At 45.8% G+C, this 27456-nt stretch overlaps 1 protein-coding gene across 3 annotated transcripts in view; it reads left to right on the plus strand.

Moving 5' to 3' along the window:
- Nucleotides 1-27456, plus strand: part of lrrc3 (leucine rich repeat containing 3) — a 121615-nt gene that overhangs the window by 18713 nt on the left and 75446 nt on the right. Inside the window, exon 1 of one of the 3 annotated variants that reach the window (XM_070874898.1) lies at nucleotides 7411-7531. The exons of 1 other annotated variant lie outside the window; for it this stretch is intronic. The gene's annotated coding sequence lies outside the window, so the exon portion shown is untranslated. Of the gene's footprint in view, nucleotides 1-7410; nucleotides 7532-13603; nucleotides 13693-27456 lie in introns of those variants that run through there. One more of the 3 variants, XM_070874897.1, reaches the window with a different exon arrangement.

The raw sequence follows: 27456 nt of genomic DNA on the forward strand, positions 1-27456 counted from the left end.
CCAAGGCTCAGTTGGTATTACTAGTCTGAGTCCAAAGGTTGTGGATTTAAATCCCATGCCAGGAACTTGAGGAGTTAACTAGGAGGGTCGATGAGGGTAGTGTGTATAATGTAATGTATATGGACTTTAGCAAACCTTTTGATAAGGTCCCACATGGTAGACTGGTCACGAAGGTTAAAGTCTATGGGATCCAGGGCAAAGTGGCCAGTTTGATCCAAAATTGGCTTAGAGGTAGGAAGCAAAGAGTAATGGTTGATGGATGTTTTTATGACTGGAAGGATGTTTCCAGTGGGGTTCCATAGGGCTCAGTACTGGGTCCCTTGCTTTTTGTCGTATATATCAATGAACTATATTTGAATATAGGGAGTATGATTAAGAAGTTTGCAGATGACACTCAAAATTGCTGTGTGGTTGATAATGAGGAGGTAAGTCATGGACTGCAGGAGGCTATCAATCTACTAGTCAGGTGGGCAGAGCAGTGGCAAATGGAATTTAATTCAGAGAAGTCTGAAGTAATGCACTTTGGGAGGGCTAATAAGGAAAGGGTATACACATTAAGCGGTAGGCCACTTAAAAGTGTAGATGAACAAAGGGACCTCAGAGTGCTTGTCCACAGATCCCTGAAAGTAACAGGCCAAGTGGATAAGGTGGTTAAGAAGGCATAAGGAATACTTGCCTTTAATGGCCAAGGCATAGAATATAAGAGCAGGGAGGTTATGCTTAAATTGTTTAATACCCTGGTTAGCCCACAGCTGGAATACTACATGCAGTTCTGGTCGCCGTATTATAGGAAGGACGTGATTGCACTAGAGAGGGTGCAGAGGAGATTTACTAGGATGCTGCCTGGAATGGAGAATCTTAGCTATGAGGACAGATTGGATAGGCTCATTTTGAGGGGCCTGGATATAGTGGATAGCAAGGACCTATTTCCCATAGTGGAGGGGTCAATTATAAAAGGCCAGGAGTTCGGGCAGTCGGAGCAGCAGTCGGAGCAGCTAGCTGGTGCAGGGACGAGAGTAAACAAAGAAGTAATAAGAAATCGAAGTGTGACGTCACAGCCAAGCGGATAAGTGATTGGCTGGAGGATTGGTGAGTATTTAATCTTTTTCGTGTTCTTTTTCTTTCCTTATCAGTAGGTAACCTTTTGGCATTGTTGCCAAATTAAGTTAATTTAAGGGTTAAGTCAATTTAAGGGTTAAGTCATGGCAGGAAAGCCCAGACCTGTGTCATGCTCCTCCTGTGCTATCTGGGAAGTCAGGGACGCTTCCAGTGTCCCTGACTACTATGGATGTGTGTGCAGCTGCAGCTCCTGGCAGGCTGCATTGCGGCACTGGAACTGCGCATGAACTCACTCTGGAGCATCCACGATGCTGAGGATGTCGTGAATAGCACACTTAGTGAGTTGGTCACACCGCAGGTAAAGGTTACACAGGCAGATAGGGAATGTGTGACCATCAGGCAGAGCAGTGGAAGGAAGGTAGTGCAGGGGTCCCCTGCAGTCATCTCTCTCTAAAACAGATATACTGTTTTGGGTACGTTGGGGGAGATGACGCATTAGGGGAAGGCAGCAGCAGCCAAGTTCATGGCACCATGGGTGGCTCTGCTGCACAAGAGGGCAGGAAAAAGAGTGGGAGAGCTATAGTGGTAGGGGATTCTATTGTAAGGCGTTTCTGCGGCCGCAATCGAGAGTCCAGGCTGGTATGTTGCCTCCCTGTTGCAAGGGTCAAGGATGTCTCAGAACGGCTGCAGGACATTCTGGAGGGGGAGGGTGAACAGCCAGTTGCCGTGGTGCGTGTAGGTACCAAGATATAGGTAAAAAACGGGATGAGGTCCTACAAGCTGAACTTAGGGAGCTAGGAATTAAATTAAAAAGTAGGACCTCAAAGGTAGTAATCTCAGGATTGCTACCAGTGCCATGTGCTAGTCAGAGTAGAAATAGCAGGATAGTTAAGATGAATACATGGCTTGAGGAATGGTGCAAGGGGGAGGGATTCAAATTCCTGGGACATTGGAACCGGTTCTGGGGGAGGTGGGACCAGTACAAACCGGACGGTCTGCACCTGGGCAGGACCGGAACCAATGTCCTAGGGCAAGTGTTTGTTAGTGTTGTTGGGGAGGGTTTAAACTAATATGGCAGGGGGATGGGAATCTATGCAGGGAGACAGAGGAAAGTAAAATGGGGGCAGAAGCAAAAGGTAGAAAGAAGATAAGGAAAAGCGGAGAACAGAGAAATCAAAGACAAAAATTAAAAAGGGCCACATTACAACATAATTTTAAAAGGACAGAGAGTGTTAAAAAAACAAGCCTGAAGGCTCCGTGTCTCAATGCAAGGAGCATTAGTAATAAGGTGGATGAATTAACTGCGCAGATAGCTGTTAACGGATATGATGTAATTGGGATTACAGAGACATGGCTCCAGGGTGACCAAGGCTGGGAACTCAACATCCAGGGGTATTCAATATTCAGGAAGGATAGACAGAAAGGAAAAGGAGGTGGGGGTAGTGTTGCTGGTTAAAGAGGAGATTAACGCAACAGTAAAGAAGGACATTAGCTTGGATGATGTGGAATCTGTATGGTTAGAGCTGCGGAACACCAAAAGGCAGAAAACGCCAGTGGGAGTTGTGTACAGACCACCAAACAGTAGTAGTGAGGTTGGGGATGGAATCGAACAAGAAATTAGGGATGCGTGCAATAAAGGTACAGCAGTTATCATGAGTGACTTTAATCTGCATATAGATTGGGCTAACCAAACTGGTAGCAATACGGTGGAGGATTTCCTGGACTGTATAAGGGATCGTTTTCTAGACCAATACGTCGAGGAACCAACTAGAGAACTGGCCATCCTAGACTGGGTGTTACATAATGAGAGGGGATTAATTAGCAATCTTGTTGTGCGAGGCCCCTTGGAGAAGAGTGACCATAATATGGTAGAATTCTTCATTAAGATGGAGAGTGACACAGTTAATTTAGAGACTAGAGTCCTGAACTTAAAGAAAGGTAACTTTGATGGTATGAGATGTGAATTGGCTAGGATAGACTGGCGAATGATACGTAAGGGTTGACGGTGGATAGGCAATGGCAGACATTTAAAGGTCACATGGATGAACTTCAACAATTGTACATCCCTGTTGTAAAGTCCTTATTCTAAAGTATGAAACCACACGAGACACAAGGGGTGAACTTGTGGGAGACACTTCTTACCTGATAAGGTCACTCTGTGACCTGAACTCTTTATTCACAGGACTCCAAAGCCCGTGACCCTGCGTGGGACCTCCCTTTTTATACCCGAGTATCAGGTAAGAAGTGTCTCCCACAAGTTCACCCCTTGTGGTCAAGGTGTGCATCTAGGTTGAGTGTATACAGTAATACAGTGGTGTTATGTATGTAACCACAATGTGACACCTGTCTGGCGTAAAAATAAAACGGGGAAGGTGGCTCAACCGTGGCTAACAAAGGAAATTAGGGATAGTGTTAAATCCAAGGAAGAGGCATATAAATTGGCCAGAAAAAGCAGCAAACCTGAGGACTGGGAGAAATTTAGAATTCAGCAGGGGAGGACAAAGGGTTTAATTAGGAGGGGGAAAATAGAGTATGAGAGAAAGCTTGCTGGGAACATAAAAACTGACTGCAAAAGCTTTTATAGATATGTGAAGAGAAAAAGATTAGTGAAGACAAATGTAGGTCCTTTGCAGTCAGAATCAGGTGAATTTATAATGGGAAACAAATAAATGGCAGACCACTTGAACAAATACTTTGGTTCTGTCTTCACTAAGGAAGACATAAATAACGTTCCGGAAATACTAGGGGACTGAGGGTCTGGTGAGAAGGAGGAACTGAAGGAAATCCTTATTAGTCAAGAAATTGTGTTAGGGAAATTGATGGGACTGAAGGCCGATAAATCCCCAGAGCCTGATAGTCTGCATCCCAGAGTAGTTAAGGAAGTGGCCCTAGAAATAGTGGATGCATTGCTGATCATTTTCCAACATTCTATAGACTCTGGATCAGTTCCTATGGATTGGAGGGTAGCTAATGTAACCCCACTTTTTAAAAAAGGAGAGAGAAAACAGGGAATGATAGACCGGTTAGCCTGACATCAGTAGTGGGGAAAATGTTGGAATCAATTATTAAAGATGTAATAGCAGTGCATTTAGAAAGCAGTGACAGGATCGGTCCAAGTCAGCATGGATTTATGAAAGGGAAATCATGCTTGACAAATCTTCTGGAATTTTTTGAAGATGTAACTAGTAGAGTGGACACGGGAGAACCAGTGGATCTGGTGTATTTGGACTTTCAAAAGGCTTTTGACAAGGTCCCACACAAGAGATCAGTGTGCAAAATTAAAGCACATGGTATTGGGGGTAATGTATTGACGTGGATAGAGAACTGGTTGGCAGACAGGAAGTAATGAGTAGGAATAAACGGGTCCTTTTCAGAATGGCAGGTACCGCAGGGTTCAGTGCTGAGACTGCAGCTATTTACAATATACATTAATGATTTAGACGAAGGAATTGAATGTAATATCTCCAAGTTTGCAGATGACACTAAGCTGGATGGCAGTGTGAGCTGTGAGGAGGATGCTAAGAAGCTGCAGAGTGTCTTGGACAAGTTAGGTGAGTGGGCAAATGCATGGCAGATGCAGTATAATGTAGCTAAATGTGAGGTTATCCACTTTGGTGGCAAAAACAAGGCGGCAGAATATTATCTGAATGGTGACAGATTAGTAAAAGAGGAGGTGCAACGAGATCTGGGTGTCATGGTACATCAGTCATTGAAAGTTGGCATGCAGGTACAGCAGGCGGTGAAAAAGGCAAATGGCATGCTGGTCTTCATATCGAGAGGATTTGAGTATAGGAGCAGGGAAGTCTTACTGCAGTTGTACAGGGCCTTGGTGAGGCCACACCTTGAATATTATGTGCAGTTTAAGTCTCCTAATCTGAGGAAGGATGTTCTTGCTATTGAGGGAGTGCAGCGAAGGTTCACCAGACTGATTCCCGGGATGGCAGGACTGACATGTGAAGAAAGACTGGATCGATTAGACTTATATTCACTGGAATTTAGAAGGATGAGAGGGAACCTCATAGAAATATATAAAATTCTGACGGGATTGGACAGGTTAGACGTAGGAAGAATGTTCCCGATGTTGGGGAAGTCCAGAACCAGGGGGCACAGTCTAATGGTAAGGAGTAAGTCATTTAGGACCAAGATGAGGAGAAACTTCTTCACTCAGAGAATTGTGAACCTGTGGAATTCTCTACCACAGAAAGTTGTTGAGGCCAGTTTGTTAGATATATTCAAAAGGGAGTTAGATGTGGCCCTTACGGCTAAAGGGATCAAGGGGTATGGAGAGAAAGCAAGAATGGGGTACTAAAGTTGCAAAAATAATCAGCCATGATCATATTGAAAGGTGGTGCAGGCTCGAAGGGCCGAATGGCCTACTCCTGCACCTATTTTCTATGTTTCTATTATGAGGGGGCATAGTTTTAAGGTGGTTGGTGGAAAGTTCATGGGGATTTGAGGGGAGGCTTCTTCATGCAGAGGTTTGTCAGGGTCTGGAACTTACTGCCTGGAAAGGTGGTGGATGCAGAAACCCTCACCACATTTAAAAGGTGCTTGGATGGGCGCTTAAAGTAACCTGCAGGCTTACGGACCTGGAGCTGGTAAGTGGGATTAGACTGGATAACCTCTTATTGCCTGGTGCAGATACGATGGTAAGTACTGCATGGAATCAAATACGTTCAAGGTGATCTCCTGGATTAGTTTCGATCGCCTGGATGGGTTGGCGAGGAATTTTCCCAGATTTTTTTTCCCCAATTGGCCAAGTTTTTATCTGGTTTTTGCCTCTCCCAAGAGATCACATGACTCCGGTTGGGGTGGAGTGTAGAATGTTTTGGTACAAGGGGTGTTGCAGTTGTATTGGGCTGGGTGCTCTTTACCTTTCTGCCATTGTTGATAGGTTTATATATAACCTTCAGGACTGCTGCCCAAGGGCCGTGTGGTTCTTTGTCGAATGGCCTCCTTCTGCGCTGTAGATTTCTATGTTTCTCTGTTTCTAAAATCTAGGCCGACACTCCTAGCGTGGTACTGAGGGAGCGCTGCACGGTCGGAAGTTCCGTCTTTCACCTGAAACATTAAACCGAGGCCCCGTCTGCCCTCTCAGGTGGAAGAAAAAAGATCACATGATACTATTTGAAGAAGAACAGGGGAGTTCTCCCTGGTGTCCTGGCCAATATTTATCCCTCACCCAACATTGCCAAAAACAGATAATCTAGTCATTATCATATTACTGTTGTGAGACCATGCTTAGTGCAAATTGGCTGATTCGTTTCCTACATTACAACAATGACTACACTTCAAAAGTACTTCATTGGCTGTAAAGCGATTTGGGAGTCCTAAAGTTGTGAAAGGTGCTATATAAATGAAGTCTTTCTTTCATGTAAACTGGCCACAGTGCGTGAGGCCCACTCTATTTACCTCTTTGCCCTCAGTTCCTTTCTACCTCTTGTATGCATCAAGTCCCTCCTTAATATCAATTGACCTGAAATGTTTCTCTTTCCACAGATGCTGTCTAACATGCTGAGTATTTCCAGCATTTTCTGTTTTTATTCAAGGTTACCTGTGTCAGCCGTGGTTCAGTGGTAGCACTCTCGCCTCTGAGTCAGAAGATTGTGGATTCAAGTTTTACCCCAGATACTTGAGCACAAAAATCTAGGCTCCAGTGCAGTACTGATTGAGTGCTGCACTCAGAGGTGCCATCTATCGGGTGAGACGTTAAAATGAGGCCCTGTCTGCGCTCTCAGATTAACTAACTGTGCTTACGTAGGAATTAATCACACTTCTTTGCCGAATGTCTATCTTTACAATTTGCGAAAATTGAATAGAAAAATGTAAAACAAAGGTCCCTTTATTGACAATTGGCATCTCACTGTCAACAGAGCTAACCTTCACTGAGGGCCCTTGGTTTTAATGAAGGCCTCCTGCACAGTCACCAGGTCACCGAAACTGAGGGGATCGGCAGTGGCCTCTCATTACTGCGGGAGCATCGACTTCAGACGCCGCTGATGAGGCTATTGCCATGGCAACCAGCTGCACACTGCAGTTGAGCAGAGCACGAGAGCTGTCAGAATAGCACTGTCGGCAGATCAGTAATTTCTTAACCAGGACTCATTTAAAAGGAGACCTTTGCTCGGGCTCGGTGGACGCTTGGACACACAGCGGCCCGATTGCTTCAAGCTGCGCCGTGCTCAGCTAAAGTGGTTACGTGCCTCCAAAGTGCCTTGCTGCCTGTTATTTACGCAGCTCCGTGGATTACACGTGTCCTTCTGCTGCTGCGTTTACATTAAGCAGCAGCTTAACATCTTTGCTGCATCCTATAGACTCCACAAAACAGATCTGGGTGGCAGAGGTTCAGGACTATTGAGCCTCAAGTGATTGTCAAAGATAAAGGGAGACTGAATGCATTTCCAACCTGTGAACTTGTGAAAAGACTCCAGATAATACAATTAACGCCGTCTCAATGAATACCTTACAAAAGGTTGGAACAGTTTTGAACAAACAGGAGCAGGCATTTTTTTTAACCCACGCGTTACCACCAGTGATAAAAATAGTGTCATTTGAGAAAATCGAGGCTATAGGTCAAGGTTTTCCCACCATAAATGGGGGAGGGAGGGGGGGGGGGGGATTTAAATTGTGACATCACAATGCCTTCATTTACATTGTGACATCAATGGCTTCATTTACATTGTGACATCAATGCCACCCTCCCTTTAAATTGTGACATCAATACCTTCATTTAAATTGTGACATCAATACCTTCATTTAAATTGTGACATCAATGCTACCCTCTCTTTAAATGATGACATCAATACTTTCATTTAAATTGTGACATCAATGGCTTCATTTAAATTGTGACATCAATGCCACCCTCCCTTTAAATTGTGACATCAATACCTTCATTTAAATTGTGACATCAATACCTTCATTTAAATTGTGACATCAATGCTACCCTCTCTTTAAATGATGACATCAATACTTTCATTTAAATTGTGACATCAATGGCTTCATTTAAATTGTGACATCAATGCCACCCTCCCTTTAAATTGTGACATCAATACTTTCATTTAAATTGTGACATCAATACCTCCATTTAAATTGTGACATCAATGCCACCCTCCCTTTAAATTGTGACATCACAGTGCATCCGTTGAATTGTGACATCACAAGCCTCCCTCCCCAACAGTTTGCTTTCCTAAATTAATTCCCTATTAATGATTATATGAGTTGGATTGCTCTACAATCAGACAGCTTCATGGTCATTTTTACTCATACCAGCTTTTTATTTCCAGATTTTTAAAAACTGAATTTAAATTCTCAATCTGGCAGGGTGGGATTTAAACTCACACTTTCTGGATTATTAGTCCAGTATCATAACCACTAGACTACAGTACCTGTGATTAAGGCCAGAGTAGCGTTTGGAAATAACGACCAAGATCTCTGACTGATTGATCAGAATCACATTGTGTGGAGCTGTGTGAGGGACTGTTTCAGGATCTATTCACAGCATAACCATACCATTGGGGTGAAGCAGATTTGCTTTTCACTCACACTGCAGTTACTGTGTAAATGGACCCTGACTCTAGAGTCAGGGCCCGGCCTGACACTGCATGGAAAAGGATTGAGACTCTCTCTTTTGAGGAGGGAGTCTCACTCCGCTTCACTATGGAGTTAGGCCAGCCTTTGGTGTTGGCCGTAGCACAGTGGGTAGCACTCTTGCCTCTGAATTTGAAGGCCATGGGTTTAAGTCCCATTCGAAAGACATGAGCACAAAATTGAGGCTGCTTCAATTTAGAATCTTAAAATCATACAGCACAGAAGGAGGCCATTCATAGAGATGATAACCTTCCAGGATTGGCCTGTCGTCTCCAGGCTTTGAAGATTAATCTCCACAACACTGCTGTGAGTAACCCAGGAGAAAATTCATAGGGGCATTACACAAAATTGTGTGTTTTTTTATTTTTTGTGAATAATTCTGTTTAAAATATTGGAGCTAGGAAAAAATACTGTTTGACTGATAGTCAAGAATCATCCAAATGGGTAATGAAGAGATTTTTCACTTTCCAGTTGGCGTGGGAAGGCGGTGCAATGTGAGGAATGGATGTGTTGATCGACTAATGGCGGGAGCATGTGGGAGGGGTAATTGGAGGCAGGATGTCATGTGATGAAACCTCAAAGAATATATTCAACCAGAGGAGGCTATCCTAGCCATTTGGCCCATTATGTCTGTGACAGATCTATCCAATTAGTCCCATTCTTCTGCTCTTTCTCCAAAGCCCTTCAAATTTCTCTGTTCAAGTATAGATCCAATTCCCTTTTGAAGGTTACTATTAAATCTGCTTGCATTCCTCTTTCAGGCAGTGCATTCCAGATTGTAACAACTTGCTGTACAAAAAAAAAAAATCTTCTCACCTCCCTCTGGTTCTTTTGCCAATTATCTTAAATCTGTGTCCTGTAGTTACCGATCCTCCTGCCAGTGGAAACAATTTCTTGTTATCTACTCTATCAAAACCCTTAATAATTTTGAACACCTCCATTAAATTTTATTATTGACTGTCAAGCTCTAAGAGAGTGTGTTTGTCAATATCAAATTTCTAAAATAAATTTGTCAATAACCTGCGGTGGGAATATGGAAAATAACAGGACCAGTGGGATATGTACTTGCTGATTACTGCTTCCAGCTCAATTAGTCTATACATAATTTTAGTAATCTTGGAGAGTGCAATAGTATGAAGTCATGCAATATCCATTTCCGGATCATTAATCGACACTGAAAAATAAATCATCTACAACAAAAGATCGTTTCTCAAGACTCGTAGAGAAGAGTGTATTATAGGCGGTATGGAGGAGCAGTCAACTAAGCAAATGGGGTGCTGAACTACACAAAAGCAAAATACTCGGATAATGGAATCTGAAAATGCTGGAAATCTCAGTGGGTCAGGCAGCATCTGTGGAGGGAAAAGCAGAGTTAACATTTTGGGTCGATGACCCTTCGTCAGAACTGGCTAGTGCTTGGAAAGATCACATTCTAAAGAAGCACTGAAAGGCGGAGGGGATGAAAGAACAAAAGGGAAGGTTTGTGATAGGGTGGAAGGCAGGAGAAATTAGAGAGACAAAAGGGATGATGATAATGGCCGGAATTAGAAAAAGTTTAGTCTAGATAGGGTGTGAATGGCGGAATAATGACCAGCTGCCGTTGGAGACAAGGAGAAAAAAAAGGGGTGCTAAACTATACTGTTAATGAAGTGAAATCTAAGTTGGAGCTGTGGTTCAGTGTTGGCACTGTTGCCTCTGAGTCAGAAGGTTGTGTGTTCATAGTCCCACTTCGGAGACTTAAGCACAAAATATAGGCTGACACTCCAGTGTGGTGCCATCTTTCAGATTAGTCATTAAACCGAGGCCCTATGTGCCCTCTCTGGTGGACTTAAAGAACCCACAGCACTATTCAACAAAGAGCAGGGGAGTTCTCCTCAATGTTCTGGTCAATATTTATCTATCAACCAACATCACTAAAAAACAGTTAATCTGGTCATGATCATTTTGCTGTTTGTGGAATCTTGCTGTGCGCAGATTGGCATTTCCTACGTTGGCTAAACTTCAGAAGTACTTCATTGTCTGTGAAGCACTTTGGGATGTCCTGAGGTCATGAAAGGCGCTATATTTATTGCTCTTCTTTGAATAGTGCCATGGTATCTTTTACATTCACTTGAAAGGGCAAGCAAGGCATTGGTTCAAGGTCTCATCTGAAAGACAGCACATCTAACAATGCTCAGTCATCATCATAGGTGGTCCCTCGTATCGAGGATGACCCACTTCCACGCCGAAAAGGGATGAGTTCACAGGTGTTTCAATGAAAGACCTAATATTCCAGGTCCCGAACTACATGTTGAAGGGTGGAAGATGCCTGTGTGTGGATTTTTTTTAACGTGTGGTGGCCGTTGCACCCCAGCCACCACACGGGCTTGACAGAGCTAGGTCTTGGTCCAGTGGCAAGGATTCACCAAGACGACTGGAGACCAGCTCTGCTGCATGTACCTAGTGCACACACATATCGCAGTGTGGGCTGGCCCGTGCTGCCCCTGGGCCCTCGCCTCTTCTAGACCCAAAACTCTTGCCTCTCCTGGGCCCCGATCACCTCCCTCTCCGAACTCTTGCCGCTCCTTCGCCCGACCTCGCCACTCCTGCTATACCTGCCCGCACTGTTGTCAACCGTCGCCCTCCTGCAGCAGCACGCACTGTTCCCTGCAGTAGTATGTCGCCGCACGCTGCTCCCTCTAATAGCTCCGGCCTGCTGCTGATCTTGCATGATTCAGGTCCCGGCTTGAATCATTATCATCATAGGAAGTCCCTCGGAAGCGAGGAAGACTTCCTTCCACTCTTAGCATGAGTTCTTCGGTGGATGTACAGTCCAATACACATCCACACTGTTACTGAAGAGCTAGAGAGTGGCAGTGTAAGGAAGTGATAGCCCCATTCCAGGATGCACTGGTCATCACCTTCATTATAGGCAGTCCCTCGGAATCGAGGAAGACTTGCTTCCACTCTTAGTACGAGTTCTTAGGTGGCTGTACAGTCCAATACGAGAACCACAGTCTCTGTCACAGGTGGGGCAGATAGTCATTGAGGGAAAGGGTGGGCACGGAGCCTGGTTTGCCACACGCTCCTTCCGCTGCCTGCGCTTGATTTCTGCATGCTCGCGGCGACGATACTCGAGGAGCTCAGTGCCCTCCCGAATGCACTTCCTCCACTTAGGGCGGTCTATGGCCAGGAACTCCCTGGTGTCAGTGGGGATGTCGCACTTTATCAGGGAGGCTTTGAGGGTGTCCTTGTGACGTTTCCTCTGGCCGACTTTGGCTCATTTGCCGAGTAGAGCGCTTGCTTTGGGAGTCTCGTGTCTGGCATGCGAACTATGTGGCTTGCCCAGCGGAGCTGATCAAATATAGTCAGTGCTTCAATGCTGGGGATGTTGGCCTGGACGTGGACGCTAATGTTTGTGCATCTGTCCTCCCAGGGGATTTGCAGGATCTTGCGGAGACATTGCTGGTGATATTTCTCCAGTGACTTGAGATGTCTACTGTACATGGTCCATGTCTCAGCCATACAGGAGGGCGGGTATTACTACAGCCCTGTAGACCATGAGCTTGGTGACAGTCTTGAGGGACTGGTCTTCAAACACTCTTTTGCTCAGGCGACTGAAGGCTGCACTGGTGCACTGGAGGCAGTGTTGGATCTCGTCGTCAATGCCTGCTCTTGTTGATAGGAGGCTCCCGAGGTACGGGAAGTGGTCCACGTTGTACAGGGACACGCCGTGGATCTTGCTGTCTGGGGAGGGGGGCAGTGCTGTGTGGCGAGGACAGGCTGGTGGAGGACCTTTGTCTTACTAATGTTTAGCGTAAGGCCTATGCTTTTATATGCCTCGGTAAATACATCGACTATGTCCTGGAGTTCAGCCTCTGTATGTGCGCAGATGCAGGCATTGTCCGCGTACTGCAGCTCGACGACAAGAGGTTGGAGTGGTCTTGGACCTGGCCTGGAGACGGCGAAGGTTGAACAGCTTCCCATTGTTCTGTAGTTTAGTTCCAGTCCAGCGGGGAGCTTGTCAACTGTGAGGTGGAGCATGGCAGCGGGGAAGACGGAGAAGAGGTTTGGGGCAATGTCGCTGCCCTGCTTGACCCCGGTCCGGACGTGAATTGGGTCTGTGATGGATCCGTTGGTAAGGATCACGGCCTGCATGTCGTCGTGGAGCAGGCAAAGGATGGTGACGTACTTTTGGGGGCATCCGAAACAGAGGAGGACACTCCATAGACCCTCGCGGTTGCCTTTGTAAGGTCGTAGAGAACAAACATTTATTTAGTGCAATTGGGATTGCGGGTTTTATTTCCCACAAAAATTTAAATGGAATTGTTGGGCTGTTGGGAGTTTTGTTTTGGTCTCTGATGAAAGTGTGAGTGTTGACTTGGTGGGAATGAGAATAAAATCTGTCAGCTGTCAGAAATTTTCAGGGCTATGGAGAAAGAATAGGGATTGTGAGACTGATTGGATAGTGCTTTCAAAGAGCTGGCACTGGGCCGAATGGCCTCCTTTTGTATTGTATGATTCTAGATGATTCATTTTGTTACTACTTTGTTACATTTTTAAATTGCGGGTTCCTAACTTGGCAACAAGCTCTGAGTTTGGGAAAGGGGATAAATGAATGCGATTATAATCCTTGCAGCCTTGCCAACAAGTTAACAATAATGCGGCTTTCTTGGCAGGTCTTGATGAAACGGATAACCTCTAGTGTCACCAAAAAAAAAAAAAAAAAATTGCAGGGTGTAGAGAGGGAGAAAGCAGAGACATCTGACAGAGACCTATGCGACAGTCTGCAAATTAAATGCATTTATTAATGCAATGCAAGCTGCCAGATCCCTTCCCAACTCTCAGTGGTACAAAGAGATGCCAATCAAGAGCAAGGCCTTAGAAGGGGTTGGCCAATGCTGGGGGTAGAGGGGTGGGACAGTCAGGTGAAGGTCTTTGACTGAGGGAGTGTGAGAATGGAGGAGAGAGTGGGGAAAAGAGATAGAAGGATTTGAAATAACATGAACAGCTGGCAACAAGTAGGACTGAAGATCAGTAAAAGCAACTGGAATCTAAAGAGCACAGGTACTGTAACATAATGTGCAGCTCATGTTAGCAGATAGAAATCTTCATGTTGGATATTACTGCATAAACAATCTGGTTTCGTGCTGTTAATTTGAACAAGTTCACAGTGGATGTTAGCAAGGTTTTCTGCACTGCGAATTGCAGGCAGTTCAGTTTACTCGTTTATATTTTAAATTAACGCAGTCTGATATTTAGTGCTGCTTTGTCGAACAAATTTTTACTTTGCGCAACTGGGATTGAAGGTTTTATTTACAGCAAAAAATAAATTAAAATGAAATGGAATTGTTGGGGTTTGGGGGATTGATTTGGTCTCTGATGCCAGAATGAACATTGACTTGGTGGAAGGGAGAATGAAATCTGCCTGCTTATACCGGAGCTCTTGTCGCTGTTCCTGTATCCTGGAAATGCTCAGCACCAGCAAGAAGCAGGCATCGCTTTTTAATATGTACAAATAGTCCCTTAGGGGCTGCCGATGGGGATTCGACTGATATTACATATCATTACAGATGTTAACAGCTGGTCCTGTCGCTCAGGAATATGGGCGAGGGAGGGCGAGTCCCACAGTGACAGGGTTACCATACTGGCAGTTGCATGTCCTCCATTTCAGCTCCTGCTTTCAGCAGTGCTCCACGAACTTACTCTATTGTTTCTGACACTCCTACCTTTCTGTTCTTTAATCTCTAACGTTGGCCTGGGGTGGGTGATGCGGGGCATCAGGCACTCCCGCGCCGTGACATCAGTGAGTGATTGTCACCAGCAGCACTCCTTCTGACATTAATGGATATGGTTGTCGAACACATGATTCGATTAATGAGGATAATTAGATGTTATCGCCCCCTCCCCTTCCGATAAGTAGTCGGTCAGTCTGGGACATTCGTTCAGCATAATTTAACACCTGGAGTAATGCTGCTTTCTGTTTAATAGCAATTAAAACTTGGAAATGCTTATTAGTGGGCAAGCCTTTGACATTTCTTTGGCCATCATTTCAATGCAACTATTAACCTATATAGCATTTCTGTGAAAGAAGCAGGCAGAGAAATCTCATACAGACATGTTAAACTTTCATCAGCTAATAGCACCAGCAGTTATTTCTAAGCTTAAGCTTTTCTTGACTTTCTTTCTTCATAGAATCAAACAGCACAGAAGGAGGCCATTTGGCCCATCATGCCTGTGCTGGCTCTTTGAAAGAGCTGTCTAATTAGTCCCACTGCCCTGCTCTTTTCCCTAAAGCCCTGCAAATGTTTGCTTTTCAAGTATATATCCAATTCCCTTTTGAAAGTTACTATTGAATCTGCTTCCATCATCCTTTCAGGAAGTACATTCCAGATCATAACAACTCGTGTTTAAAAAAAAAATTCTCCTCATCTCCCCTCTCGCTTTTTTTGCCAATTATCCTAAATCTGTGTTTTCTGGTTATCGACCCCTGCCAGTGGAAACAGTTTCTCTCTACTTACTCTATCAAAACCCTTCATAATTTTGAACACCTCTATTAAATCATTGGGCTGAAAATTCCGGCCTCACTGGGTCCATCCAAAGTACACAGGGACCCGGCGAGGCCTTGCAAAAGCTGGTTTTCGGGGCGCGATGCGCATATGCTAAAAACCGGCTTTTCCGATTTTGTCAAGATTTCTGTAGACAGATCCTCCACATCAACATATAAAAATGTAATTTAAACATTCATTTTTATATTAAAAATCTTGTCCATTAAGGTAAGTTTATTTTTAACATTATTATAACACATTAAAAAAAATTTCCAAAAATGTTTTTTTGTTCTAAAACATTTAATTACATTTAATTTCAATTAATTTTAAATATGTGGTTTATTTATTTATTATGCTGTGTTTCGGTGTTTTAGGGGGTTATTCTCATTGATAGTAATGGGGACTCATACAAACGGAGTTCCCATTTTTATCAATGAGAATACTGCATAGTGATTGGTGGTCCAGGCCCACGTGACTCCAACTTGTATGTACGTATCTGAAAGACATCTTCCCGTGCTCTGTGCAGCGAATCTAGGCCTCCGACCGGGATCCTACGTTCCTCCGGGACCACCAGGTACTTTCGTAGATATTTTGGGGGATCGGTGGTGTTCGTACGAAGGAAATCTCTGACTACAATTTTCACCCCATTATTTTTTGTGGTATTTTCTATGGGGAATGATTGGAGGTAGGGTGAAGTTCTCCCTTCTCCAGTAATTTCTATCTTTTTTCCTCATCTATTGGCAGTCAGGAGGTTGGGTCCATAGCTTTCAGCCAAGATGGTTGATAATCTCCCCCTTGTGGATAATTGCAAAACAATATTTAAAAGTCTAATGGAATGTTGACCTTTTTCTCAAGAAGGCTGGAATACAAAGGGGTGAAAGTTATGTTGCAGCAGGAAAGATATTTTGGAGGGGGTGCAATGCAGATTCACCAGAATGATACCGGGGCTCAGAGGGTTAAATTATGAGGACAGATTGCATAGACAAGTCTTGTATTCCCTTGAGCGTAGAAGATTAAAGTGAACTGATTGAGGTGTTTAAGATGACTAACGGATTTGATAGAAAATTATTTCCTCTGATGGTGGAGTTCCCCCACTATTTGACACTCCAATAACAATTACATTTTAAGCTGAAGGTGCTATGATTGATCAGCATCATTAATGATCAATAGTGGGCCTTTTACTTTGAGTGTACAGAACTTGGAGTTGAAACAAATTGATTTACTGCCCCTCCCCTTCATAGAATCATAGGAATTTATGGCATAGAAGGAGGCCATTTGGCCCATTGTGTCTGTGCCAGCTGAAAAAGAGATATCCAGCCTAATCCCACTTTCTTCTTTCCCTTTCTGTTCCTCTCTCCTCCCCTTTCTCCTAATTTTTCACTGTTGATTCCTGCACATGCAGAACATATCCGTTACTTATTCATATCTCAGTGTCAGCCCCTGTGTGCGTACAAATGTGAAAGAGAGGGAAAAGCTAGAAGTGTGGCTCACCTGGAGCGTGTGGGGCATCACTTATATGGCTAGCATGGTAGTGATTGGGAGTTCTGGTGCACTGAGTTATAGAACAGTGCTGTCCATTCTGTGGTTCTAATGGATGGAAGGTGACCCAGAACCCTGACCAGCTGGCTATTGAAGCACAGGCATCTCAGTTACTTCTTATTCACCAGTTTGCCCTGTTTGACTGCAGAGGTCTGGAGGTTTGAAAAGGGACTGTTCTTCTGGCTGTTGCCTCATTGGTGGATAAATCCTAAATCATAACTCGAAAGGTCTGTTAGCACCAGAAACTTGCGATCTAAGCCAATTAATGGAATATGGATTGGAACTTTATATTTGGTCTCCGAGACCCCATGACATGTGGCACCCAAAAATCTAGATTGAACACTCCTACGATGCAGTCTCGATTCTTCGATCTCAAACTTGGAGCCACGCTGAATGGAGATCAAGTTCTTGACACAGAATGGAGCTGTGCTTGGTGCAGGGACAAAAATGGTGGGATGGGAAATGGGGTAGAAAAACACTTCTATTATATATACAGGTGATAGTAATATTCAATATTCATTTTTCCCTCTTCCTTTTGCTAATCGCATCACTTGCCACCCTCTCTTTCCCCTCTCTTCTTTTCACTTACCCTCCCAACTCACTCCCACCTGGTCCCTCCACCCTCTTTCTTTCACTCCTCTATCTTTTCCTCCTTTTCTCTTACCTTTCTCGATAGCTCAGCTACCCTCTTTTTCACTTCCAATCTCATTTTAAAAATTCATTGTCAGGATGTGGACATCACTCGTTATTGCCCATCTCTCATCCTGAGAAGGTTCGTAGTGAGCCTTATTCTTGAACTGTTGCTTTGATACAACTGAGGGGCTTCCTAGGCCACTTCAGAGAACAGTTAAGAGTCAACAGCGTTGGTGTGGGACTGGAGTCACATATAGACCAGAAGGGTAAGGACAGCAGATTTCCTTCCCTAAAAGACATGTGTGAGCCAGCTGAACTTTTGCAACAGTCCAACAATTTCATGGTCACTTTTACCAGTTATTTTATTTCCATATTTTTTAAACAGAATTCAAATTCTCAAACAGCAATGCTGGGATTTGAACTCATGTCCTCTGGATGATTAGTCCAAGCCTCTATTATATTCCAGTAACAACCACTGCACTACCGTACTTTGCATATCCCTTTCTCTTACCCTCTTCCGTCTCTCTGCTTCTCCTCTCTCCACCCCTCTATCTCGAACCTTTGCCCTTTTACCTTCACCCTTTCTCTCCTTGCCAACTTCTCTACATTTCATTCTCATTCTCTCCTTTCCTCCCACACTCTCTTACCCTCTTCTATCTCTTATTCTCTCTCACTATTTCTCATTCCCTCACCTTTCTCTCTCTTTTCACAGTTGAGACATTGAGATTGAAATTAATTTTCGGCAGTCGAGCAAAACTGGCAATAGGGAATTGGCAGCTCATTTTACACTGCACCTGATAATCATTTTCCTAGTGTAAAACAAGCAAACGTTAAGTTGAATTTCACTCCTTTGAGAGCGTTAGCACATTGACCCTTTCTTGTTTGGGATCTGAGTTGGAATCCTTCCCAGACTCCCTTGCTTTTTGTCGTATATATCAATGGTTTAGACTTCAAAATAGGGGATATAATTAAAAAGTTTACAGATGATACAATAATTGACCATGTGGGATGTCATGTATCCTACATGGTTACTGCTTGTACTATTACAAGGTGTGCCACCAGAAGGCACCACAGTGGGAGACTTGCAGGTTACCTGTACAGGTGTGCTTGGCCGAGTATAAAAGGCAGGCCACCATGTGTGATCCACACTCTGGAGTTATCAATAAAAGACTAAGGTCACTACAGTTCAAGTACAACACATTGCCTCGTGGAGTCATTATCAGAGCATCTAAAGACATAACAATTGGCGACGAGATTACGGACCTTCACGCGAAAATGGCTACTCTTGGTACATTGCAGCAGATATCCGATGGTGATGATTGGGACGCCTTTGTCGAGAGGCTCGACTATTTCTTCACAGCAAACGTCCTGACAGGCGACAATCCGGCCACACTGGCTGATAAGCGCCGAGCTATCCTGCTAACCAGTTGTGGGCCCACTGTCTATGGCCTCGTCAGGGACTTGCTGGCACCAGCGAAGACAACAACCAAGACGTATGAGGAGCTTGTAAAGCTGATCTAAGAACAACTCCAGCCCAAAGAGAGCATCCTCGCAGCCAGACACCGGTTTTACACTCACCGACGGCCCGAAGGCCAGGAAATCGCGAAATATGCTGCAGACCTCAGGAGGCTGGCGGCACCGTGTGGATTTCGGCGACCACCTCACCGAAATGCTGCGGGACATCTTTGTCATTGGAATTGGCCATGAGGGCCTTCTTCCATAAGCTACTGTCTGTGGATACCACAGTCACACTGCAGAAGGCCATCTCTGTGAGCCAGGCATTCATTACCTCGACCTGCGGCTCTAGGCAGATGATTCATCCTCAGGACTCAAACTCAGCAAGTACTGTGCACAGAGTGGCGCCTTTTAGTGGCTGGACGTGAACCTGCACTCTGGTGTTTCGTTGGCAGTAATCACTCACCCAAGATAGAAATGACCCGCCAAAGGTCAACCAGATACAGCTAAGCCCAGAGCACAGTCAATGCAGAGGTGATTTGCACTAAAGGCTTGGGAGAGAGTGATGTCATGTATCCTTCATTCATTCATAGGCAGTCCCTTGGAATCGAGGAGGACTTTCTTCCACTCCCAAAGTGAGTTCTTTGATGGCTGAACAACCCCAGCGGGACAACATAAAGCGGGCCCTGAGCAGCCCCAGCAGGACAACAAATAAACGTTGCCTTGCAGTTGCCGAAGGGACCCCGCGCCGGCCGCTTCTGTCCCAGGCCGAAGGGATCCAGCACCGGCCGAAAGGACATCACATCAGTCCCGGGCCATCCCAGCCAAAAGGACACCACACCTGCCCATGCCTGTTCCTGTGGTCGCACACCAGATATTCATTGTGCTGACAGATTGGGGGAACGTGAAACCGGCCGAAGTGACTCCGGGGACATGGAACCGGCCGAAGGGACCACAGCGGCGGCATTCAACCCAACGTCTTAAACTCCTGACTAACTTTTAATTAATTTTTTAAACTTTTAATCAACCTTTAAACTTTTTAAATAAGTTGGGATAACTTTTAAAACTTACATTTTAGACTTTTAAACATCTATTATTGATTTACATCTTAGACTTTTTAACAACTCTTAGAAACTTTTGAAATAAATTGGGAATTTTTATCAACTTTTAACTCTTTGGAAGTCATCTTCCTAATGCATGCCCCCCAGCCAAGCTTCAGTGGCGCTACTCGGCGCCGAGCTTGCGGCCAACACTTCGCTGTAGACAGTTAGGCTTATAGAGCTGTGCCTGGTCTCCAGTTGTCTTGGACCCCCTTGCCACTGGACCAAGACCTTTTTCAGCTAAGCCGGTGTGCAGTGGCCACCCCATGTTAAAAGAACTCACGCATAGGCACCTTCCATTTTGTGTATCCTACATGGTTACTGCTTGTACTATTACAAGGTGTGCCACCAGAGGGCACAGCAGTGGGAGACTTGTCGGTTACCTGTACGTGTCCCTGGCCTAGTATAAAAGGCAGGCCACCATGTGTGATCCTCACTCTGGAGTTATCAATAAAGGACTAAGGTCACTACAGAAGACATAACATGGTTGATAGTGAGGAAGAAAGACTGCAGGAAGATATCAATGGACTGGTCAGATAGGTATATAGAAACATAGAAATTTACAGCACAGAAGGTAGCCATTTTGGCTCATCGTGTCCACGCCAGCCAACAAAGCACCGCACGGCCCTTGGGCAGAAAAGTGGCAAATAGAATTCAATCCGGACTTTGAGATAATGGATTTGGGGAGGGCTAACAAGACAAGGGAATACACAATAAATGGTAGGACACTGAGAAATGTAGAGGAACAGAGGGAGCTTGGAGTGCATGTCCACAGATCCCTGAAGTAGCATGACAAGTAGATTGGTCATGCATGCGTAGGGCAACATACGAGGAAGCCAGAGCTGCAGCTGAACAATGAACCATGTGGAGCTGCTTCTAGCTTTTGGATTATCTTCAGGACCTTCGCCTAGAGTATTGCTGTGATTATCTACATGAACATTTTTGCAGCCTTCTATGGGATAGAAAATATCGGAGGTGGGAGATAGAGGGACTGGGGAGAGAGAGACTGGGAGAGGGAGGGAGAGAAATTGGTGGGGGGGGGGAGGGAGAGAGACTAGTGGAAGGGAGAGAGGGAGACTTGGAGGTGAGAGTGAGAAAGACTGGGGGGAAGAGTGTGAGAGACTGGGGGGAGAGGGAGACTGGAGGAGAGCGAGCGAGAGACTGGGGAGGGAGAGCGAGACTGGGGAGAGAGAGAGAGGATGCGGCAGAGGGTGAGACAAGGGACATCATTGGAGTGGATTAAATCCAGAAGTCACGACACTGTCACTACTCACTTCATATCCAATAAACCTGTTAACAATTTATGACCCACACACAATGCCCCATCTATGGTGCGGTGGGAGGAGGGCGGGGGTGGCGGGCGGTGGAGGGGGGGGTGGGTGGGTAAGGTCAGGAACTTGGGCTGGGGGCATCAGGAATTTCGGCTGGGGGGCATGAACGTGGGCTAGGGAAGTCAAAAACATGGGCTGGGGGTGTCAGGAACTTGGATTGGGATGAGGCAGGAACTTCGGTTGTAGTGGGGGGCATGAACTTCGGCTGGGGGGGACTAGGAACTTGGTCTGGGTTGTCAGGAACTTGGGCTGGGATGGGGCAGGAACTTGGGCAGGTAGGGGGAAAGCTCTCTCCTGTTTGGTGTCGGCAGTCAGAATGGCTCGAATTACACTTTGCAAAGTCACTGAGAACTTGGGCTGGGCAGTTCTAATTACACATTCCAGAGAAACTGCTGGGTATGTCTTATACTCCAAGGGGACCAATCAGCAATAAGGTCATTAGATCAGAGACCCAATCAGAGCATTTTTCTAGTGCAAATAACTATGTCCATAAAATTATGAGTGGCTTAGATAGAGTGGATAGGAAGCAGCTATTTCCCTTAGCCGAGAGATCAATAACCAGGGGGCATAGATTTAAAGTAATTGGTAGAAGGATTAGAGAGGAGTTGAGGAGAACTTTTTTCACCCAGAGGGTGGTGGGTATCTGGAACTCACTGCCTGAAAGGGTGGTAGAGGCAGAAATCCTCATCACATTTTAAAAAGTACTTGGATGTGCGCTTGAGATGCCGTAAACTGCAAGGCTATGGACCTAGAGCTTGAAAGTAGGATTAGGCTGGATAGCTCTTTTTTGACCGGCGTAGACACGATGGGCCGAATGGTCTCCTGCTGTGCTGTAAATTTCCATGATTCTATTCTTAAGTCTTTTGTCTCTGCTAGCTGGAAACGTCCTATGTAAAATAAGTTTGGACCTGGGTCAATGGGTGTGTGTCGACAGCATAAAATTGTCTTTAATTCTGCCACTTTGAACTCGATTGGGACTGACTGGATTGAGCATTCAATGTTAGGCCCTTTACAGTCAGTAGAGAGAGGAGACTTTCATACCATCAGTCCGAGCTGGAGTTGGATCTCGCTCACGTGGGTTAATGGCTAGTAGGTGAACTCCTTATCCATCTCACATCTCACTAGCTGAGTCAACCAAAATCGCATTTTAACAAAGAGCTGTCTTATAACCAAATCTGCATTTTACTGATTCTAAATGTCACACTTTACAAATGCCACTTTCAAAGAATATTAGTTATTATGGTAGACTGTTTTATTGCATTTTTTGTAAAGGTAGAAGATTGCCAGCATCACTGTTATATATGTATACTTGTATTTACTCTGTATAGCCACCAGAGGGCTCATCCCCTGGAGTTCCAAGGGATCCCATAATTCCTTGGGAGCACAGGTATTTAAGGAGGCTTCACAGGTTGGAGAGGCACTTTGGAGACCTGCAATAAAAGACTAAGGTCACACTTTACTTTGAGCTCACAGTTTTCAGTCTGGTTCGTTCTTCATTCACAACAACAACAGATAGCGAACCCAAAGATACAGAGAACAGTGGGCATCCTGGAGAAATTCTTGGAGGGAGATGATTCGGAAACTTTTATGGAGCGACTCGACCAATACTTCATGCCAAACAAAGGGCGATCCTCCTCACCGTCTGCGGGGCACCAACGTATGACCTCATGAAGAATCTGCTCACTCCAGTGAAACCCACGGAGAAATCGTACGACGATTTGTGCACACTTGTCCTAGAGCATTTGAACTCAAAGGAAAGCGTTCTGATGGCGAGGTACCGGTTCTACACCTTCAAAAGGTCTGAAGGCCAGGAAGTGGCGAGTTATGTCGCCGAGCTAAGACGCCTTGCAGGACATTGCGAATTTGAAGGACATTTGGAGCACATGCTCAGAGACTTTTTCGTACTTGGCATTGGCCACGAAACCATACTTCGCAAACTTTTGACTGTAGAGACTCTAACCTTGAGTAAGGCCATAGCGATAGCCCAGGTGCCACTAGTGACAATACAAAGCAAATCTCTCAGCACACAAGTGCTGCTATAAGTACTGTGAACAAAGTGATGTTATTTTTGAATTGTAACATACAGGGCAGGTCACACATATCTGCAGCTACACGTCCACAGATGTCTCGGAGTCTACTATCAAGGGTGATGAATGCAAGGCCATTAACACCTTGTTGGCACTGCAGAGGTGATCATCATTTACATTCACGCCGATTCAAAGAGTACGTTTGCAAGGGCTGTGGAACAATAGGACATCTCTAACGAGTGTGCAGGCGAGCTGAAAAGCCTGTTAAACCTGCAAACCACCAGGTTGCAGAGGAGGACAAATCCACGGAGGATCACGACGAACCAGAGCCTCAGATCGAAGAGGCAGAGATACATGGGGTGCACACATTCACCACGAATTGTCCCCCAGTAACGCTGAATGTTGAACTACATGGACTCCTGGTATCAATGGAGATGGACACGGGTGCGAGCCAATCCATCATGGGCAAAAAGACTTTCGAAAGGTTGTGGTGCAACAAGGCTTCAAGGCCGGTCTTAACTCCAATTCGCACAAAACTAAGAACTTATACAAAAGATCTGATTCCTGTAATCGGCAGTGCTACAGTAAAGGTCTCCCACGATGGAGCGGTGCGCAAGCTACCACTCTGGGTGGTACAGGGCGATGGTCCCACGCTGCTTGGCAGGAGCTGGCTTGGAAAGATACACTGGAACTGGGACGATGTCCGAGCGCTATCGCCCGCTGACACTTCGTGCGCCCAGGTCTTAAACAAATTTCCTTCGCTGTTCAAATCAGGCATCACGAAATTTCAAGGAGCAAAAGTGTAGATCCACCTAATTCCGGGGGCGCGACCCATCCATCACAAGGCGAGAGCAGTACAGTACATGATGAGAGGGTAGAGATTGAGCTAGACCGGCTGCAAAGAGAGGGCATCATTTCCCTGATCGAGTTCAACGAGTGGGCCAGTCCTATCGTCCCAGTCCTCAAGGGAGACGGCACCATCAGAATCTGTGGCGATTACAAAGTAACTATCAATCGTTTCTACCTGCAGGACCAATACCCATGACCAAAGGCCAAAGACCTCTTTGCAACGCTGGCGGGAGGAAAGACGTTCGCGAAGCTGGATCTGACTTCAGGAACTGGAGGAATCATCGAAGGCCCTCACCTGCATCAACACGCTCAAAGGCCTTTTTGTTTATAACATATGCCCGTTTGGAATCCGATCAGTGGCAGCGATATTCCGGAGAAACATGGAAAGCTTACTGAAGTCGGTCCCACACACCGTGGTCTTCGAGGACGACATCTTGGTCTCAGGTCGGAACACAGTTGAGCATCTGCAGAACCTGGAGGAGGTCCTTAGTTGACTCAACCGCATGGGTCTCAGGTTAAAACGCTCAAAGTGCGTTTTCCTGGCACCTGAAGTGGAGTTTCTGTGAAGGAGGATTGCGACGGACGGCATCAGGCCCACCAACGCGAAGACTGAGGTAATCGAGAACGCACCGAGGCCACAGAATGTGACTGAGCTGCGGTCGTTTCTGGGACTCCTGAACTACTTTGGTAACTTACTCCGGGTCTCAGCACACTGTTAGAACCACTGCATGTCTTACTATGAAAAGTGGACGAATGGGTTTGGGGCAAAAGCCAAGAAAATGCCCTTGTAAAAGCGAGAAAATTGTTATGCTCAAACAAATTGCTTGTGTTGTATGATCCATGTAAGCATTTGGTATTGGCATGTGATACGTTGTCAAGGCGTCTGGTGTGTATTGCAACCAGCTAATGATTTTGGGAAACTGCAACCGATTGCTTATGCATCCAGGAGTCTGTCTAAGGCCGAGAGAGCCGACAGCATGATTGAGAAAGAAGCGCTCGCGTGTGTCTATGGGGTAAAAAAAAATGCATCAATACCTGTTTGGGCTTTTGAATTGGAAACTGACCATAAGTGGCTTATATCCCTGTTCTCCGAGAGTAAAGGGCTAAATACCAATGCATCGGCCCGCATCCAGAGATGAGCGCTTACGTTGTCTGCATACAACTACGCCATCCGCCACAGGCCAGGCACAGAAAACTGCGCTGATGCTCTCAATAGGCTGCCATTGCCCACCGCGGGGGTGAAAATGGCGCAGTCCGCAGATCTAGCCATGGTTATGGAAGCATTTGAGAGTGAGCAATTACCCGTCACTGCCCTCAGATCAAAACCTGGACAAGCCAGGACCCCTTATTATTGCTAGTCAAAAGCTGTGTGCTTCACGGGAGCTGGTCCAGTGTCCCAGTGGAAATACAGGAAGATATAAAGCCGTTCCAGCGGCGCAAAGATGAAATGTCTATACAGGCAGACTGCCTTCTGTGGGGCAATCTAGTGGTGGTCCCCAAGGAGGGCAGAGACACCTTCATCAATGACCTCCACAATACCCACCCAGGCATCGTAATGATGAAAGCGATAGCCAGGTCCCACGTGTAGTGGCCCAGTATCGATGTGGACTTGGAGTCCTGCGTTCACAGATGTAAGTTAAGCAATGTACCCAGGGAGGCGCCGCTACGTTTATGGTCTTGGCCCTGCAAACCGTGGTCTAGGGTACACGTCGACTATGCAGGCCTGTCTTGGGTATAATGTTCCTTGTGGTTGTAGACGCGTACTCCAAGTGGATTGAATGTCGGCTAGCACGTCCGCTGCCACTACTGAAAGCCTGTGGGCCATGTTTGCCACACACGGCCTACCTGATGTCCTAGTGACCGACAACGGGCCATGTTTTACCAATGCTGTGTTCAAAGAACTCATGGCCCGTAACGGGATCAAACATGTCACATCTGCCCCGTTTAAACCAGCGTCCAATTGTTAGGCAGAACGAGCAGTGCAAACCATCAAGCAAGGCTTGAAGAGGGTAACTGAAGGCTCACTGCAGACTTGCCTATCCCGAGTCCTGCTTCGCTACCGCACAAAACCTCACTCACTCACTGGGATCTCACCTGCTGAACTGCTCATGGAAAGAGCACTTAAGACGAGGCTCTCGTTGGTTCACCCTGACCTACATGAACAAGTAGAGAGCAGGCGGTTTCAACAAAGTGCATACCATGATAGCGCAAATGTGTCACGCGAAATTGAAATCAATGATCCTGTATTAAGTTATGGACACGGTCCCAAGTGGCTTCCCAGCACTGTCGTGGCCAAAGAGGGGAGCAGGGTGTTTCGGGTCAAACTTTCAAATGGACTCAATCACCGGAAACACTTGGACCAAATCAAACTCAGATTCACGGAGCAACCCACCTTGGACCTTACCTTTTTTGATCCCCCCAACATACATACCAGTGGCAACCGGCACCACGGTTGACCCCAAAGCAGAACCCATCAGCCCAGCAGGGCCCAACACACCAGGCAGCCCAGCGAGGGCCCAACAAATGATTCAACAACACCAGCTTTCACACCGAGACGATCAACCAGGGCAAGAAGGGCCCCAGATCGACTCACATTATAGTCACACTATTGACTTTGTCGGGGGAGTGTTGTTATATATGTATACTTGTATTTACTCTGTACAGCCATCAGAGGGCTCATCCCCTGGAGTCCCAATGGATCCCATAATCCTTTGGGAGCACAGGTATTTAAGGAGCCTTCACAAGTTGGAGAGGCACTCTGGAGACCTGCAATAAAAGACTAAGGTCACACTTTACTTTGAGCTCACGGTGTTCAGTCTGACTCTTTCTCCATACACAACAATTGCTATTTCAGAAACCGAGCCAACAGCACATTATACATGAGTGTGAGCCACTGTGGGTACAGCATTTTTATCAGAACTAGGCTATTCGAGACATCTTGTTTCAGATCACTAGCGGAGTGGAAAATCAGTAGCTATAAAGTTAAACAATTTTTTGTCAGTTTGAACTCAGGATTTTCCAGTCCTTTGTGCTTCGGGTTTCACCCTGGAGTGGCGTGAAAGCCGTTCAGGTCTCCGACGCCCCATCGCGATCCTCCGGTCTGTTTTTGCGGAAGCGCATAGCAATACTGCCAGGAAGAGCTGCACGGGTGTGCAACACCTCTTGTTGCGGCACCGGCAGTACTTTGGCCTTTGCCCGATCCATCCGCCCGGAAGTGCGCCCGCAATGACCACCTGGGAAATCACTGCGGTCCAGCATTGTTGGCGATGCAGAGGAAAACATAGAAACATAGAAAATAGGTGCAGGAGTAGGCCATTCGGCCCTTCAAGCCTGCGCCACCATTCAATAT

Source organism: Pristiophorus japonicus, chromosome 3 (assembly GCF_044704955.1).
Source record: "Pristiophorus japonicus isolate sPriJap1 chromosome 3, sPriJap1.hap1, whole genome shotgun sequence".
NCBI lineage: Eukaryota > Metazoa > Chordata > Chondrichthyes > Pristiophoridae > Pristiophorus > Pristiophorus japonicus.